Source organism: Heloderma suspectum, chromosome 10, assembly GCF_057233095.1.
Source record: "Heloderma suspectum isolate Gila_16-S chromosome 10, 16-S_ref, whole genome shotgun sequence".
Classification (NCBI taxonomy): domain Eukaryota; kingdom Metazoa; phylum Chordata; class Lepidosauria; order Squamata; family Helodermatidae; genus Heloderma; species Heloderma suspectum.
In genome coordinates this window covers 42,876,042-42,895,967 of record NC_139467.1, presented here as the reverse complement: position 1 = coordinate 42,895,967, position 19,926 = coordinate 42,876,042, and the positions used below count along the sequence as shown (strand labels likewise).

General features: G+C 44.0%; 1 protein-coding gene across 2 annotated transcripts in view; it reads left to right on the top strand.

Moving 5' to 3' along the window:
* The first annotated feature begins 37 nt into the window (after window positions 1–37).
* Window positions 38–19,926, top strand: part of PTP4A2 (protein tyrosine phosphatase 4A2) — a 35,775-nt gene continuing 15,886 nt past the window's right edge. Inside the window, exons 1-2 of one of the 2 annotated variants that reach the window (XM_084816043.1) lie at window positions 38–213; window positions 3,957–4,062. The gene's annotated coding sequence lies outside the window, so the exon portion shown is untranslated. The remainder of the gene's footprint in view (window positions 214–3,956; window positions 4,063–19,926) is intronic. The other variant, XM_084816042.1, reaches the window with a different exon arrangement.

Here is a 19,926-nt window from a genome sequence, read left to right as displayed (position 1 = left end):
GGCTGAGGGGACTCGCGCGTCGCGTCGGCTGCCGGTCAGGTCCGGTTTGGGAGGCTTCTACGAGGCGGCGGCGGCGGCGGCGGCGGGCGCTCCCGCTCTTGCTCCGTGGCTCTGGCCCGGTTCCGCGCCTTGACGCAGGGAGAGGGGCCCTCCCCGCCCGGGCCGTGCGGGAGGCGCCCGCTCCGCTTCGCGCCTGGACGCTCCATGCTCCCGGTGGGTGAGAGGGAGAGGCGGGCGCGCTGCTCGGGCCCGGCCTTCGCGGGAGGCGCGCTTGGGAAGTGGCGGGGGAGGAGGGGAGGCCTGAGGCACCCGCGGGAGGCCGGGGGGTGGGGTGGGGTGGGGTGGGGTGGGGTGGGCGCACGGCGCGGCACACGCGGAACTAAGAAGGTGGGGAGGGGAGAAAGAAAGCCCCATTTCCAGGCCCGTCAGTTGTCTCTGAGCTTTGCAGTGGGGGAAGCCACGCTTGTGGTAGGACGGGTGGGGTGGGATTAAGGGTTAGAGCTGCTCCGCGACGGCGGAGGGGGGAGCTTGAGGCAGCCGCAGGAGGGACAGAACTTCTTCTTTTCCCGTAGCGCCGGGGCGCATGTCCTCTTTTCAGCGCCCTTGGTTCCTTTTGATGACTAAGATTTTTAGGTTGGGGGGGGAGGACCCACGTGTGAGCCTGGGGTAGGAAGTGAGGGTGGGTTTAAGGGGGACGCTTGCTAAATGCGGGGAGCAGTGTACTACTGAGGGACACCCATCCCAGGTCAAGATGTGCTGCGGGTGGAACAGGTAGAATTGAAAAGGGATTTTTTTTTAGAGTTGGGCAACACGAAGGGGTGGGGACTCACCTTATTCAGACTCCTCTGCCTGTGAGATTTTTTTCCTGGGGTGGGGGGAGACAGACTTGACACTTGGGATGGTAAAGGGAAGAGTTGCTAAGCTTAAGACAGGAGGGGGGAAAGGCATTGACAGCTGGCAGGGTGGTGGTTGGGGCTGTGTGTGTGAAGCTGAACTGAATGAGGGAGATAACCTAATTTGCAGGGGTGTGGAGAGGAGGAATGTCAGCTACAGAGACACCAATTTCCTCTTGTGGTTGTGAGACTTTGTGAGGATGGGGTTTTATAATTTGCAGTGTGAAATACAGTGGATAGTTAAGGGGGGTTGCTAAGGAGCTGTAGTGGGAAGAAACTGGGGTAGAGGTAGAGTTGTAGAAATCAGGGAGAGGCCAAATAAAAGGGAAAGCTTGGCTTGGTGGGTGGAACATTCTTAGGAGAACAAGAAGAATGGCATTTTCAGGTTTTCATTTCCTCATGTGCTTTTGTGAGATGGGGGAGCACTTACTAACAGGGGATGGTAAGTTTAGGGGAAACCTTGTTCTGGAGTTCTGAAGCCTGGAGATGGATCCAGCTGTTGCATTAGTAGAGCTGGCTTGGCCTAGCATAGAGGTGGCATTTGAGGGCAGGGGACAAGGACTCCTGCAAGACTTGGGTGGCTGGGTGAGTATGAATGTGAATGGTAAACACATGTAACTTGGATTAGGAAGTTATTGGTGGGGGCTTAAGGAGAGTGTTGCTAAGTTTGGGAAGGAAAGATTGTGGAGTTGGGCAGGGTTGTAGCAACATAGGAGAGCAGGAGGCCTGAAGGAACAAGGACTTGGATGGAGTTGGAAAAGTGGTAGAAGGCCAGGGAATCTATGAGGCAAAGAGCAAACCACTTAATTGATGATATATCAATAGTGGAAGTTTATATACACTGAGGACAAATAATTCCATCGTTGCTGTGTTAACCCTATAATGGCTGCGTTTTGTCTCTTGGTTCTTGTGGGATAATCTTCGTTTTGAATAGTCCAAAGAAACTGACAGATCTGGTAAAGAATGGCCATGGTGCTGTGGGGAGGGGGCTTGTTGACAAAGGCTTTGGGGTAGAGACAAAAGTGTGTGCTCAAGGAAGGGTTGCTAGGTTTAGGAAAGTTGGGGCTGCTACACCAGAAGGAAAGAAGAAAAGTGAAGATGGGGAAACGTTGCAAGAAAAGTAGCAGACTTAGGAGCAATAATGGGATGGTAACACCATAGAACTAGAGTAAGGCTGACCAAATATTATTGGCACCTATATGCAGAGGTCAGACCAAGGGAAGCAAGGAGGAAGTGGGTTTGTGCTGAAGGATGTCCTACAGGGAAACCTACAGGTAGGGTCTCTAGGAAGAAGGTTGATGCAAATGAAGATCAGGACAGGAGGAGCTAACATGTAGGTATCTATAAGGATTGACAAGGAAGTGACAGTGCTGGAGGACCAAAGAAAGGAGCAAATGTATGTAGCAAGAGGTCGGGTGGTGTAACAGAAGGTCAGACCTGGAGCATAACACACTGGAATGCAGGGGTAGGCCATGTGTATGCCCCAGAGTAGTTAAGAGGCCTAGAAAGGGATGGCTGGAGCAGATCTTGAAGGAAAGAAACACATAGAGGTCACCAGGTAAATAAATGAGGGAAGTTGCATTGAACTGTCGAACCTAGGTAGCAAGCTGGGGAAAAGAAGATGGCAGGGAAGGGTCAGGTGATAAAGTGTAAGGAAGCCTAGAATGGCTAAATCATTCCTTGATAGAAGAGTCTCTATCCTGGAAATGAATTTGGTATAGGGGGCTTATGAGATAAGAGCACAGGCCAGCCCTTGATGTTTGAACCCTGTTGGCAGGTCTCATATTTCACAGGGTTGGTTTGCCACAAACTGCTTTTTCTCATGTGTAATTGTCTGTGTTTCAATTTCAGTACCCATGAACAATGCTGGGACTTTCACAAGTGCTTGTGTAAATTGAAAATGAAAAGCACACCCACCCCCTTCTTGTTGAATGAGCAGGGCAGGTTGTGACTCAGAACTGCAGTAGTAAAGAAAATGAGGCACCTCCCACTGTGACTCAAAGTGCAGAAATGTTATCTTTGGTCACCACTTGATGGGAAGAGCTTGCTTCTGTGGGGCTGGAAGGTTTACAAGAGGTGGGAGTAGATGCCTGCAAAACTCATGGATGGCTTTCTTTGTGGTAGTAGAGGAGGGTTCTCTTTAGAATGCAGTATTTTAAGCCAGAGGTTCTCAAACTGTAGTACGTGTGCTATGTTCAGGTGTTCTGTGGGAAGGCTGAGGAACAGTCAAGAATATCTGTTCTTAGCTCTGTGGTTTACTTTTTCTGATGACTGAGATTGAAGCCGTTTTGACCGGCTCTAGGTTATTGAACAGGTTAATGTGGCCTTGGGCTAGGGCCTGGCATTCATAATACAACACTGGTACAGTCTCCTAATTTTTCCCTTTAAATTTAGTAGTTAAAGGGGCCCATGCCAGCACTGAAGAAAAAGAGTTCTTTTTATTTTCATCCGTTGCATTCAAAGGACATTATCACTTACTTATGTGCTTTGATTTGTAGAACAAAAAAAAAGTTTATTAAGGGTGCAATCTGAACTTGGAGTCTTACGAGTATCCTTTGCACTGCATTTTAACTAGACGGGCGATTTTGCCTGGCTAGCGGAGACTTCAGGGAGGGAAAGAGGCTGGGGTGGCAATAGGATAAGGTGTAAGCCAGCAGCCCTGGGCTCCTCCCGTCCCCAGGAATGCCTTCTTTCCCCCGTCTCCGCACTCTGTTTACTGAGCACAGAGAGGTAGCCGGCAAGGTTCTCTCCACACCGGCTATGGGGCGGGGGGAAGCACGGTTTCCTGCCTAGAATCCGAAAAATCCTATGTCCTGCATATGCTGTCTGGGGGACATAGGATTGCTCCCTCAGTTGTCTAGGGAGACCCACAGCAATTTTTAAATGGTCCATGAGAAAAACCCTGAGAACTGCTGGTTTAAGCAATGTCTAGGTATGGGTAAATGGGGACACTTGTCTCTAATGCTTTGTGGAAGATTGTTCTCAGTCTGATGTCCACATTTGAACAAAAACTTTCTTCCTATTAAGTTAAACTGTGAATGTGCTCTGCTGTTCCTGCCTTAGTACTTTGCCCTGCTGTGGAATGCTGTGCTGCTTAACTGTTGAGGGGCCTCAAGAGGGAAGACAGATGACATGGTTGTAATGTTGCTAATTTAAAAAAAAAATGCAGGTAAGCTTCCTGATTCTGTCTGAAGTAAAATGTTTATGTGAGCAAGGTGCCAAGTCTTTTTTTAGGTTCTGTGGTATGGTTTTATTAAGAACTAATTTATTTGATATGTAAACACTTGATTAAGTGATGCTTTATCCTCCCTCATATCTAATCTAATTTTAATTTTTAAAATCTGATTCTTGTTCGTTTTTAAAATTTAAGCTTCAGTTATAGATCTTTTAAAAATCTGGTTCAAAATGAAATCTTAATGCAAACCTATCTCAAAATTGCACTCTTGACCCACTTATGAAAGGCTGCTTTTCTCTGTAAAGAATGAACTGTGGGGAAAACACCTTTAGGCATCATGCAGCACATAACCTGTGGGATGTAACTTTGAAACTAAAGTAACATAGGATCAGGCAGCACAAATCTATGTAGGTAGAAAAATTGATCTTTTTTTTTTTTTAAAGGTGAAGAGAAAAACCTTGTATATTAGCAAGTGGCTAAGTTGCCTCCTGAAGCAAAAACAGTTTTATAGTTTCTAAATGGAAATAATGGCATAGACATTTGTGGTGTGTCCATGTTCATAATATCCATCAGGGCACTGATTCTGAGAACCCGAAGTGCAAACTCTTAACGTTCAAATTACCAGATGCCTGGGACTAATAGAGTGGGTATTGGTTGCACAAGGGGATCAGGCTGGCTGCTTCTTATAATCAAAATGGACTTTATTCTGTGTGGTGGATTCAGTTTGGTCTAACATGGAATTAATGCTAAATAACTTGCCTCTTCTATAACAATATGTAATCTTGTAAAATCATGTTGTGCGTTTGACCTTTATCTTTTGGGTTTGACTTTTACCAGTTAAGTTCTTTATAGTAAACAAGCTTTCTGAAAATAGATTGCACTAACCTAGATGTGTGATCTGAAGGGACATCAAATAATTAGTCATTTGGGTAAATAGAACTGTTGACATTGGTCATAGAGGATTGTGGGTGGTGGGTCATCAGGTTGTTAAAGCTGACATTTGGCTTGGGATGTGGAACATAAATTGGGAACTGCTGGTATTTGCTTTTATGATTCATGTGAAACCCCCTTATTTGGAAGTTCAGACGAGTATAGCATATGATCACCTACTTCTGTCAGTTGGTTTATGCACACTTAATTTCTATTCTCTTTAGAAAGTTCTGTATTTGAAAATTTGATGGCTTATCTAATTTTTAATGGCTGTGTCATTAAAAATAAAATAACATCCATTTAGAGACAGAAAGCTCCTCCCAAATGGGGCAGTACTCAAAGCTGTGCTCTGGGCTAAGCCCTCCAAGTCCTACTCACTTGTCCCAACTCCAGCACCCATACTCCTATTTGTAAGAAATGAACAGAAAGTATAACTAAACTATTTTCTAACCAGTGACTACTATGTAAGTGCTGGAATAGTTCCCCAAAAGACAAGCAGGTTCCTTACATAATACAGTATACTTGAGTGAACTCAAAGACAGCAACAGAGCTGGCCTTTTAGTGGTCAGAGAATCTGAATCTTGTAGAATTCGCATGTCCACCCAATCTGTATAACGTTTCGTCCTCATCATTATAGATTACACCTACTTAAGGTTTTTGGGGTGGGGGTGGTGGGTGAGGTGGAAAGTGACCTGGCTAGTGCCAGACACTGAGTCTGTATCAGAAGTAAGTGGAGTTGCACAGAATATGCCAAGGAAAGAGGGATGAATAGCTGGTGATACTGGAAAAGAGTGTGTGCTGGGGAGGAATGGTGGGGGTGGGATGCTGTGGCATAGGAGATTTAAGGTGAGATGAATCTCTGGCAGAAAAAGTCCTTCCGTGTGTACACCTTTCTCCACTCCATATCAAGTGGACATCTGCTTGGTTTGTTGATGATTATGGTAGTGGTTGGGAATGAGCAGTTGCCCAAGAACAAATTGCTACTCACCTCAGATGACTGGCTGGGGTGTGTGTGTGTGTGTGTGTGTGTATGTGTGTGTGTGTGTGCGTGTGCGCGCACGTACATATGTGTATACACACACACACACACACACAAATGTTCTGTTTCTGTGTGGTGTCTTTTGTGTTGTTTACTATAGCCTTGGGTGGAGGACCTTAAAAATCCATGGTATCTGGTTGTCAGGAGCCCTATAAATTGGATATTGGCACCTAGAAATGTCAAGCAGAATTGATCAGGGCTGGAAAATGCATCTTTACATCATGTGTTTTGCTGCAGCATTGATGTTTTCCATTTTCAGCACTTCAGTGATATTTTTCGTAATTGCTTACAGGCTGCAACTACTTAAATCTGTGAAGCACTAGGTCTAAAACTAGGTATTTGCTACTCAGGTCGACCAGATTGAAATGTACAACTCTATGAAAAATTATATAAACAAATCAGTAAACTAAATACTTTTGTGGGGCAATATTAATCACTGAGTCTGAGATATTCATACTTTTTTTTTAAAAAAAATACTCTTTTGGTTCTGAGGTATTATAAAATGCAGCCTTCCTCAGCCTGGTGTTCTCCAAATGTGTTGGACTACAACTCCCATCATCTCAGCTGGCAATGCCATTGAGTTTGCTGGCTGTGAATGATAGGAGTTGTTATCAAACACATCTGGAGGCCACCAGGTTGGGCTAGGTGAGAAAAGGGAATGAACCAGCACCTTAAAGGTGGTCTAGCAATGAATGGAAGTTTCTGTTACAGTAACTTCCAATTTATTGGTAAAGGGCTTCTTTATAAAGGTTTGGGTAATATACAGATATCTGTAGAGTGCACAGGTACAAAAGAAAAAAAGTTGTTCAGTATTATATCAAGCCCAGAAGTTCAAAGTTATGGAGAAATTAATGAGCACTATAGGTTGAGTTTCTCAAAGAAACATGTGCTAAGAAGGCAGTAGGCCTGCACCTTTGTAGCACTTGAGCCTTTCCCCACAAAGGGCAAGAATTTGGCAGATTTCTGGAAAGGGGAGCAAAGCAAAGGTTACCTGTTCCTGAATGTGAGGGGGCGGCATTATTGCATTCCCCCCATGCGTATAGGGAAATCTGGCAAGAGCAGAGTGGGAGTGTGTGGTTGTATGCACAGAGAGCAAACACATCTATTCATGCTAACCAGCATTGTGAAACTGATGAAAAGCTGGCTATTGCTTAAACTCCTGACAAATGCTGGAGCATATTCTTGAGTTGCTGAGATGTACCAGTATTTGATCATGATCAGATGATATCTAACAACATTCCAGAACCTCTTCTCATTTCTAAACTATTACACAAGTTTAAGTTCAAGAAGCAAGGAGTTATTGGAGATTTGTCCCTCAAGAATCTTTTGTCGGCTTGAGAAAATAAAAAGCCTCTGAATGACTTTTATTCCACTCTTCATGGCAGTTCATTCTAGCCACATGAAAAACAATGAGGTGTGGAATTCAGCTAGGACTAAGATGAGTTCAGATAAGCTAAACTACAAGGTGTTGCTTACATGCATTGGAGGGTGATCTTTAATGACTGGCTGACAAATTAGCAAGTTTTGCTTTGTACCCTGCTGCTCTGCTTCATTATATTGAAATGTGATCCAAATAACCTTTTCAGAAGTATTTGTCCCGTGTAGTCCTCGGTAGCTGCAGCTGCTGCAATCTGTCTTGGGGTCTCGGAGCCATCAAGACAACAAGCTGAAATGCTGGTTCCAAAGGGGCCTTTTAAAGGCAGGAAGAACCTTTTGGTATAGTTCCCTTCTCAGTAGGAGACTGAACTAAAAGTTGATAGATAAAAATGTAGGTGAATGGTGCAGCTGAATTAACTGCTTTTAAGGATCTGTGAGCTGGCTAATGGTGACTGGTTCAAATCCCCTGGTCAGCTGTAAATCTTACTGCCAGGGCCAGGCCTTTGGCAGACTGCTTTCTGTCAGCTTAAGATACCCCACAGAACTGTGAGAATAATGAGATAAGGCTGTATTGAGATTACTGGCCTGTGAGGTAAAGTTTAGGCTATGTTCCAGTCCATATGTACATTTCATGCAACCCCCATTCCCACCCCTGCTTCCCTAATCTGCAGCTTCCAAAACTTCCCTGTGTGTCTATCCCCACTCCAGTGATGACAATACCACAGAATACCACAGCTGTCTCCAAACTGTAGGACATCTTACTTTACCCCCATGTTCTTACTGTCTATATATTGCTATGATCTTTCATTAAATGCTCCTATTAGGTCCCTGCTCTCAGAAAGCAAAAGACTCTCATATGGTGATTTTTCCTGCGCTCCATTTGTGCTAGGGCTCAGTAGGGCTGAGTCCTAGACTGAAAAAGGTACCTCTGAGCATGTGAAGAATACATTTACTTAACTCTGCAGCTTATTTGTTTTTCCCCATACCTCACACACTTGGAGGTATATGGCATGACTATCACATAAGCCTAAACCTCAGTAGCCTTTCTTTAGAAATTAAATGCTACCCCATTTCCTTTGCCAAAATAATGTGCAATTGGAGAACCTTTCCCACAAAAATCAACTCCTGGTTTTGTCCTATTCCCTTTTTAGAGCCCCTCACCAAATTTATTCTTTGTCCCCAACCAAGCAAACACAATATTTTGTTCTCTCCCAGGATTCAACCCAGAATTTAATACAAGAGCTGAGTCCAGAGTTTTAACCTCCCCTCAGTCTGACATGGCAAACCATGGCAATCCCCTGCTGGAGTTTGATTATTCAACATGGCCATCAGCATGTGCCGCAACCCATGTTATAGGTAGGGTTTCCAAGTCTCTTCTGTTTAACTAGTAGGTTGATCAGCGAAAGCTTCAGCTAATTAATATGTATTGGCAAATTTTAACTGGTGGACAAATAGATGGAGCAATCCTGTGACCCCTTAGACAGTGTCTGAGGGGCCTTAGGATAGTGGGGATTCCCCCCTCCAAGGTTGGAGACAGCACTCTGATCTCAGAAGGGGGAGTTGGAGATCCAACTCCCCTCCCCTGCTGCCTCTCAACCTGCACGGAAAGAACTGTGCCAACAGCCCTCCAAGGTTCGGAAAAGTGACCTTGGAGAGGGGGAAAGGGGGACAGTTCAGTGGGAGGTGAAGAGACCAGAGGGACGAGGTATCCTGAGGTTTCTCCAGCCTCCTTCCCTCCCCTTCTGAAGTGCCATTGCTAGATGGGCAAAAAACCCTGTCTAGCAAAAAAAAATGCAGGGCAGGAGGACAAGGAAGCCAAGATCACCTCTGTTGCTCCTTCTGTCCTGCACTGCATAGTTGGAAGCCCTCTGTGTTCAGGGGCTTCTGATCATAGAGGGTGCAGTTGATAGGATTGCACCCTAAGAGTATTATGAGTTTATTTTGAGAGTGTTCTAGTATATTATTTTAATAGAGAATGAAAAGAAAATACAGATGAATAGTTAAACTTTAATATCCCAAAGGCACACATACTGAGATTGTGATAATATGTACATTTATTAAATAGGCAGAATTAACCAATTCTTTGATAAATTTGATAACAATAAAATGCATACCTCCCTATCACGTGACACATACAGGTCTTTCCAATGCTCTTGTAAGAGGTTGGTTAATATTCCCATTTTATAGGTGGTGAATTGAAACTGATCACTGTATTGAAAAATCTAGAATTCTTAATTCTTGGCTCATTTTCCACCTGTCCTGGTCTTATGGGTTTTCATGAAAAACATCAGAGTCAACTTTTCAGCATTGCTGCCTACGTGGGGATTGTTTTTTATGTCACTTTAAGGTTTTTATACTGTTGGCAGGAATGAGAAAGAATTTGAGACGCTCTAAGTAACTGCAAAATGTATTTCTGGATGAGTAGTCTTGTCCATCCTCTTGCTTTCAAAACTGCCTTGATGATCTGAAAACTTTGGGATGATAGTCAAGAAACACTTTTTCAGAAGAAATCACGGTACTCATAATACCTTCATGGCAGGGGCTTGGGATCGTCATATTTGAGTATTGTAATCACGTAATTGCTAGACCTCAGGAGTGAATTCCCATTTATTTGTGGGAGCATTGTCTGTGGTGCAGAAGTAAAGAAACAGGTTTGGTAGCTGTGCCTTTATGTAAGAGAGCTGCATTTAGGCTTTTATTCAATGTCTTAGAGAGCACTCCTATGTCCCGTAGACAGTGTATAGATAGGATTTTTAGGTTTCCCAGCTATGAGCTCGTAGACAGCATCCTTCTTAAAGTGTGGTGCCCAGAACTGGACACAGTACTCCAGATGAGGCCTAACCAGTGCAGAGTAGAGTACTAGTTCCCCTCTACTCTGCACTGGTTAGGCCTCATCTGGAGTACTGTGTCCAGTTCTGGGCACCACACTTTAAGAAGGATGCAGACAAACTGGAGAGGATTCAGAGTAGGGCAACAAAGATGGTCAGAGGACTGGAAACAAAGCCCTATGAAGAGAGACTGAAAGAACTGGGCATGTTTAGCCTTGAGAAGAGAAGACTGAGGGGAGATATGATAGCACTCTTGTGAACAATGAACTTATTGTTCATTTAAGAAGGCCTTGTCTCTCCTTGCTGTTCTCTGGAACTCTGCATTCAGTTGGATATATCTTCCTCTTTTCCCCTTGCTTTTCGCTTCCCTTCTTTCCTTAGCTACTTGTAAAGCCTCCTCAGACAGCCACTTGGCTTTCTTGCATTTCTTTTTCTTTGGGATGGATTTCGTTGCTGCCTCCTGAACAGTGTTACGGACCTCCGTCCGTAGTTCCTCAGGCACTCTGTCTATCAGGTTTAATCCCATAAATCTATTCCACACCTCCACTGTATATTCATAAGGGATATGATATAGGTCATACCTGAATGGTTTAGTGGTTTTCCCTACATTCTTCAATTTAAGCCAAAATTTTGCAAGAAGCAGCGTATGATCTGAGCCACAGTCAGCTCCAGGTCTTGTTTTTACTGACTGTATAGAGCTTCTCCATCTTTGGCTGCAAAGGACATAATCAATCTGATTTCGATATTGACCATCTGGTGATGCCCATGTGTAGAGTCGCCTCTTGTGCTGTTGGAAAAGAGTGTTTGCTATGATCAGTGTGTTCTCTTGGCAAAACTCTATTAGCCTTTGACCTGGTTCATTTTGTACACCACGGCCATGCTTGCCTGTTATCCCGGTGATTTCTTGACTTCCTACTTTAGCATTCCAATCCCCTATGATGAAGAGGACATCTTTTTTTGGTGTTAGTTCTAGAAGGTGTTGTAGGTCTTCATAGAACCGATCAACCTCAGCTTCTTCGGCATCAGTGGTTGGGGCAATGACTTGAATTACTGTGATGTTGAATGGTTTGCCATTGAAATAAATGGAGCAAAGAATAAAAGGAACCTGGTGGTCGGAGTCTTCTACCGGCCACCCAATCAAGGAGAAGACCAGGATGAAACTTTTGAAAAGCAAATAGCCAATGTTTTAAGGAAGCATGATGTAGTAGTAATGGGGGACTTCAATTTCCCCGATATTTGTTGGAGACAAATTCTGCAAAACATGGCCCCTCCAGGAAATTCCTGACTTGTGTGTTGGATAACTTCCTCCTACAGAAAGTAGAGGAAGGAACCAGAGGATCGGCTATCCTTGACTTGATCCTAACCAACAGAGATGACTTAGTGGATAAAGTAGCAGTTACGGGAACTCTGGGGGAAAGCGACCATGTTGTACTTGAGTTCTTGGTTCTAAGGGAAGCAAAAGCTGAGTGTAGTCAAACGCATACCCTGGATTTTAGGAAAGCTGATTTTAATAAACTCAGAACAATGATCAGTAAGGTCCCATGGCAAGTGACGCTAACGAGAAAAGGAGTCCAAGATGGGTGGGAGCTTTTAAAAAAGGAAATTCTCAAGGCACAATCACAAACCATTCCAACAAGAAGAAAAGGTGGAAGACAACAGAAGAAGCCAATGTGGCTTCACAAAAAGCTTAGGGATGACCTGAAAACAAAAAAGGACATATATAGGAAGTGGAAAGAAGGCCAAGTAACAAAGGAAGAGTACAGGCAGATCGCACAGAATTGCAGGGATGGCATCAGGAAGGCTAAAGCTGAGAACGAGCTGAAGTTAGCGAGGGATGCTAAAAGCAACAAAAAGGCTTTCTTTAGCTACGTGCATAGTAAAAGGCAGAGGAAAGAAATGGTGGTTCAGCTATTAAATAAGGATGGCAAAATGATAACAGATGACAAAGAAAAGGCAGAGGTGCTCAATTCCTACTTTGCTCAGTCTTCTCCCAAAATAAGGTCTATGACCCCCCTGGCAAAGGCGAAGTACAGGCTGAAGGGGCAGGATTGCAGCTTGAGATCGATAGGCATATGGTCAAGGAACACCTAATTACTTTGAATGAGTTCAAATCTCCAGGGCCAGATGAACTGCATCCTAGAGTCATAAAGGAACTGGCAGAAGAACTCTCAGAACCGCTGTCTATTCTCTTTGAGAAATCATGGAGTACGGGGGAAGTGCCAGATGACTGGAGGAGGGCTAATGTTGTCCCTATCTTCAAAAAGGGTAAAAAGGAGGAACCTGGGAACTACAGACCAGTCAGTCTGACATCAATCCCTGGGAAAATTCTGGAGCAGATCATAAAGCAATCCATCTGGAAGCACCTTGACAACAATGCCGTGATTACTCGAAGCCAACATAGATTTGTCAAAAACAAGTCCTACCAGACAAATCTGATCTCATTTTTTGATCAAGTAACCTCCCTTGTAGACCGTGGGAATGCTGTAGACATAATATACCTGGACTTCAGCAAAGCTTTCGACAAAGTGCCCCATGATATCCTGATGAGCAAACTAGCTCAAAGTGGGCCAGATGAAACAACGATCTGGTGGATCCACAGTTGGCTACAGAATCGGACTCCAAGAGTGCTTATCAATGGGACCTTCTCAAACTGGGGAGAGGTAACGAGTGGGGTACCACAGGGCTCAGTTCTGGGCCCAGTGCTCTTCAACATTTGTATTAATGACTTGGAGGAGGAGGTGCAGGGAATGCTGGTCAAATTTGCAGAGATCAAATTTGCAATGACACAAAATTGGGCGGGATAGCAAATATTTTGGAAGACAGAACCAAAATTCAAAGTGATCTGGATAGACTGGAGCGCTGGGCAGAAAACAACAGAATGACATTTAATAGGGATAAATGCCAAGTTCTGCACCTAGGAAAAAGAAACCAAATGCACAGTTACAAGTTGGGGGATACGTGGCTCAACCACACTACAAGCGAGAAGGATCTTGGAGTTGTTGTATATCACAACCTGAATATGATCCAACAAAGTGATGTGGCTGCAAAAAAAGGCAAATGGTATTTTGGGCTGCATTCATAGAAGCATAGCTTCCAAATCCTGGGAAGTACTAGTTCCCCTCTACTCAGCACTGGTTAGGCCTCATCTGGAGTACTGTGTCCAGTTCTGGGCGCTGCACTTTAAGAAGGATGCAGACAAACTGGAGAGGGTTCAGAGGAGGGCAACAAAGATGATCAGGGGACTGGAAACAAAGCCCTATGAAGAGAGACTGAAAGAACTGGGCATGTTTAGCCTTGAGAAGAGAAGATTGTGGGGAGATATGATAGCACTCTTCAAGTACTTGAAAGGTTGTCACAGAGAAGAAGGCCAGGATCTCTTCTTGATCATCCCAGAGTGCAGGACACGGAATCATGGGCTCAAGTGACAGGAAGCCAGATTCCGTCTGAACATCAGGAAAAACATCCTGACTGTAAGAGCAATACGACAGTGGAACCAATTACCTGGGGAGGTGGTGGGCTCTCCCACACTGGAGGCCTTCAAGACGAGGCTGGACAGCCATTTGTCAGGGATGCTCTGACTTGGATTCCTGCATTGAGCAGGGCGTTGGACTCGATGGCCTTGTTGGCCCCTTCCAACCCTACTATTCTATGATTCTATGCCTTGGATTCGTACTGAGATCATTCTGTTGTTTTTGAGACCGTACCCCAGAGCTGCTTTTCCCACCCTTTTGTTGACTATGAGTGCTACACCATTTCTTCTAAGGGATTCTTGCCCACAGTAGTAGATATAATGGTCACCTGAATTGAATTCGCCCATGCTTGTCCATTTTAGTTCACTGATTCCCAAGATGTCTATGGTTAATCTTGCCATCTCATGTTTGACCACCTCCAGCTTACCTTGATTCATTGATCTGACATTCCAGGTTCCTAAACAATATTGTTCTTTACAGCATTGGATTTTCTTTTCACCACCAGACACATCCACAGCTGAGTGTCCTTTCGGCTTTGGCCCAGCCGCTTCACTCTTTCTGGCGCTACTTGGAAATACCCTCTGCTCTTCCCCAGTAGTATATTGGACACCTTCCGACCTGAGGGGCTCATCTTCTGGCATCATATCTTTTAGCCTTGTGATACGTTCCATGGGTTTTCTTGGCAAGAATACTGGAGTGGGTTGCCATTTCCTTCTCCAGTGGACCACATTTTGTCAGAACTCTCTGCCATGACCTGTCCATCTTGGGTGGCCCTGCACGGCATAGCTTATGGCTTCACTGAGTTACGCAAGCCCCTTCGCCACAACAAGGCAGTGATCCATGAAGGGGGACTTGCTGTGAAACAACTGAAATGTAGATCTTTTCAAGTATTGATAATGTGCAAAGACAAGTGGGTGGTATTTTAGTAGTATTCTACTTTTGTGGGTGAAAATCCACAAATGAACTCAGTTAATATTCCAGTGTTCACTTGCACATTTGGGTTTCAGTCACGAAGGGTGCAATCCTATGGGGATAGGCGGCTGCCTCTGAACTCTGTGGTGACCGCCTATCCAATGCAGAGTGGGCGGGGCATGGAGGGGATCTTCTCTGTGCTCCAGCTGCCCTGCGTTAGCAGCTGGACAGCTGATTTCAGCTGTCTAATGGCGGGACTTTGGAGCGGGAGGGAGGCCAGACAATGCATAGGAAGCATTGTACCAGCACTTCCCCACTCCCTGCCCCGGGGAATGCCCTCTTTTGCCCTGTTTCATGCTGCTCTTCCTAGTGCAGAGCCTGGGGACGATCTGCACCTCCTACAAGGCAGAGGGAGTGGGGACGTGGTTCCTGAAAACTGAACAATTCGATGGCTGTCTAGTCACTGTATAGCAGCCATAGGATTGCGCCCTTAGATTAGGAATTATATCAGGCTTGATTTAGGTTACTGAATGCATCCCCATCTTTGCCTTTGGCAACTTAATTAAAATGCTGTCTTACCTTGGAGCATTACTTCATGGAAGCCATTAAGGGCTTGCAAGTGGGTGATGGCCAGGATAGTTCCCTTCTGCTTAATTGTGTTATTTTAAAGATGACATTTATTAACACCCAGACCAATTAAAAAAAACAACCCCCCCAGCAATTTTTGTAGATGTTTTTCTTCTCCAAATTGCACATTTTTGCCCTCAGGGGTAAAAATCTAAACATTTATTTGGGTATGTGTTTTCTACATAAAGAACACGCTAAATCATAAGTGGGTGAAATTTGGGGACATCATCTGCACAGTAGTAAACAGTGCCCTAGAAGGGCTATATTGTAGGTCTATCTCTGTGTAAATCTTGCCATGAAAAGTGCACCAGGGGTGTCAGTTTAAGGTTAGAGTCAGGGACCTAAAATTCTAAGAACAATGAACAAAGGCTCACAGTGGCAATAGGAGGGATCCTAGGTGTGAATTACCCTCATGGTTTTCATTGCATAGAATTAGAATTCTTCTGCTTGGTAACATGTTTTCTGGTCACCATTGGTGATTAGAAACCTGCATCAGAAGACCAGTTGGTAATTCAAGCCTGAAATTTGCTGCATGCTGCTCACTTGAGTCTAGCCCTTAAAAATAATCTATTGGATATGTTCAGTTCTTTGCTGACTGAATTCTGATCAGTTATTGAACCTAGTACTTTTTGGTCAGATCAAGATCCAAGATCTTTGGATGAGCTCTTAACTCTTTCTGTGTACATTTTGCTTGCCTTAAGGCTGTTGGAGAGGAAGGTGTGAACTCTAATTGCTCCAGCTGCCATAAGAGAAAAATGGCCTGGAAAATGCTTTTTTGTGTAGTTTTGAGGGCTCTGCAAGCAAGACTGCTTATAGTTACTTGACTAATGCTCAGAGACCATCTTTACTTCTCATGTTTTTTTGACTGACCTCCACTAGTAAAAACAAGTTCTAGCCTGAGTTCTAGCAAACCCTAGCTTAAATTCAAAGGGGAGGAGGAAAGTTAAGATATTAATTCATTTTATTTGTACCAGCTTTTTCCTCCAAAAGTAATCCCCAAATGGCTAACATGATAAACACAATACAATAATTTCAAAATATAAACAATATGAACAATTACCCAACAATATAAGTTTATTGTAGCATTCCTTGCTATTTTCATAAGTAAATACAACATTTATAAACAATGTTCTAGTAAACAAGGGGCAAAGGTAATACAAACCATATTATAGCCACATGTATATACTCTTATATCTTCACTTGAACAGCCAATGTACTAGCCATGTGGGCATGCCATGTTAAAGGAGACAATGCTACCCTACAGCCAGCAGAAGCCAAGAAAAGAACTAAGCAAGACGAATTAACATAGTAATAGCATAGAATGCAAACAGCCCTCCATACCCTGAAAGCCTTCAAACCTGCCTTTATTACCACAGGTTAATACAGAGGCAGAAAAAAGGAGGTATACACATTACTCATGCCAAACAGACTCTAGTGGTGGTTGTGACTTTATAGCCCATGCTTGAGCATGCTCACAAGGTGCCTGATGCCTCACTTCCTTCAGGTTGTGGGATGGGCACAACAGTCTCAGCCACTCATCAGACTTAATGATCCAGGTAGATCCATATAGGTCAGCTGGCTTCCTCATGTGTAACGAAGTCAGAGGAGTGTGTGTTGGAGGTGGGTGGGGAGATGAAACAGTCCCTCACCCTGCTTTGCCGCTGTGTTACTAGACTCTCCAGCAGTGGTTGTGACATTATAGGCCAGCCTATAAGATGAATGTTCATATGCAAAGTCCTGAACAGTTTTATAATAAATAGGTAAAAGTTTGAGTATAAAAGTATTCTGGTCAGTTAAGATCTGTGAAAGGGAAATAGTAATTAAAGGCTTCTCTGCAACTGTGGCTATATTTTTCTCTATTCCTTTGAATTCCAAGGCATATTGTATTTAAAATAAAACCCAAATTAAAAGAAATACTATAATCCCAGAGCAGCAGGGGTTTTCAACCTCTTGCCTTCTAAAGTTTGAAATCCCCCCAAATAGCAAGGAGAGACAAGAAGGCCTTCTTAAATGAACAATGCAAAGTAATCGAGGAAAACAACAGAATGGGAAAGACTAGAGATCTCTTCAAGAAAATCGGAGATCTCAAGGGAACGTTTTATGCAAAGACAGGCATGATAAAGGACAAAGAAGGCAGGGACCTAACAGAAGCAGATGAGATTAAGAAGAGGTGGAAAGAATACACAGAAGAATTATACAGGAAAGATCTTAATGTCCCTGATAGCCATGATAGTGCGGTCACTGAACTTGAGCCAGACATCCTAGAGAGTGAAGTCAAGTGGGCCATAGGAAGCATTAGTAACAACAAAGCTAGTGGAGATGACAGTATTCCAGCTGAGCTATTTAAAATCCTAAAAGATGATGCTGTTAAAGTGCTGCACTCAATATGCCAACACATTTGGAACACTCAACAGTGGCCACAAGACTGGAAAAGGTGAGTTTACATTCCAATTCCAAAGAAGGGCAACACCAAAGAGTGTTCAAACTACTGTACAGTTGCGTTCATTTCACATGCCAGCAAGGTTATGCTCAAAATCCTACAAGCTAGGCTTCAGCAGTATGCGAGCCGAGAACTACTGGAAGTACAAGCTGGGTTTCGAAGGGGCAGACAAACTAGAGATCAAATCGCCAACTTTCGCTGGATCATGGAGAAAGCAAGAGAATTTCAGAAAAACATCTATTTCTGCTTCATTGACTACGCTAAAGCCTTTGATTGTGTGGATCACAACAAACTGTGGCAAATTCTGAAAGAGATGGGAGTACCAGACCACCTTACCTGTCTCCTGAGAAACCTGTACGAGGGTCAAGAAGCAACAGTAAGAACCAAACATGGAACAATCGATTGGTTCAAAATTGGGAAAGGAGTACGACAAGGCTGCATATTGTTGCCCTGCTTATTTAATTTATATGCAGAGTACATCATGAGAAACGCCAGGTTGGATGAATCACAGGTCGGAATTAAGATTGCCGGGAGAATTCTCAACAACCTCCGATACGCAGATGATACCACCCTAATGGCAAAAAGCGAAGAGGATCTAAAGAGCCTCTTGTTGAGGGTGAAAGTGGAGAGTGCAAAAGCTGGTTTGAAACCCAACATTAAAAAAACGAAGATCATGGCATCTGGCCCCATCCCTTCCTGGCATATGGAAGGGGAAGAAATGGAAGCAGTGACAGATTTTATTTTCTTGGGCTCCAAGATCACCTCAGACGGTGACTGTAGCCATGAAATTAAAAGACGCTTGCTCCTTGGGAGGAAAGCTATGGTAAACCTAGACAGCATAGTAAGAAGCAGCGATATCAATACTATGCTGACAAAGGTTCGTCTAATCAAAGCTATGGTTTTCCCAGTAGTAATGTATGGGTGTGAGAGCTGGGCTATAAGGAAGGCTGAGCACCGAAGAATTGATGCTTTTGAACTGTGGTGCTGGAGAAGACTCTTACGAGTCCCCTGGACTGCAAGGAGGTCAAATCAGTCCATCCTAAAGTTAATCAACCCTGAGTGCTCATTGGAAGGACAGATACTGAAGCTGAAGCTCCAATATTTTGGCCACCTAATGCGAAGAGAAAACTCTCTGGAAAAGACCCTGATGCTGGGAAAGACTGAAGGCAAAAGGAGAAGGGGACGGCAGAGGATGAGATGGCTAGATAGCATCACTGATGCAGTGAATGTGGGCTTGAGCACACTCCGGGAGAGAGCGCAGGACAGGAAGGCCTGGCATGCTATGGTCCATGGGGTCACGAAGAGTCGGACACGACTGAACGACTGAACAACAAATGTGTAATTAGGCAGCCTACTAAAAGAATTTGTAGGGTAGTAACTTCTGTTAGTACAAAACTGGTCCAGACATTATAGACCGTTTAGATATTCCCAGTTTTCCTTTCTTCTGAGTGCAATTTCAGAGTCGTGAAGTCATATAATGCATCCTCAGTTCCTAAAGTGTTTCCAACTTGTGCTTTTCCTTACTTAGCTTATAATACTCTTCCATGCTACCTGACAAGGCCTCACATATAAGTATAAATTTAATAGTTTATGCACTGAATTGAGTTTTTAAAAATTTATTGTTGTCATATTTGGTTATTGTCGAGCACCACACTCACTCCCACCCTTTGTTGAGCATCTTGCTCGATACTCCACATATGTAAGTTTCGCTAACTTTTGTGGGAGTTGTACAGTAGAGGAAACTGAAGAGTAGAGGAGGTTAATAGTCAGTGCTTGGCTTGGTTGCTACCCATGAGAAATACCGTCCCTGCAGGAACTACAGAGGGTAATCACAGCAAAGGTATCTACATGGAAGCTTCAGTTCCTTTATGCGAGTAGCAGCTGTTATACTAATCCCTTCTCTCTTGCATCTATATTGCATGATTGAATTCCCAGCCCTAACAGACAAGTACCTGCTTTACATACTATGTTGTTTAAATCAGTTTGCCTAGCAACTGGCTGCACCTTACCTCATATCAAACATGCTGTGGTCTTTGGACAGTTCTGCCACACGTGGGGGGAGCTGTATGCCTTAGACCGCTGATATGCAAGGAGAGAGATAAGCAGCAGTATCTCGCTCCTTGCATATCAGCAGTGTAAGGCTTACAGCAGTCTGTGGTACTGAAACTGCCCACTGGGGCCTATCTCCTTTTCAACCTTAAAAACCAGTCACTTTGTAAGGTTGTTGGGGAAAAT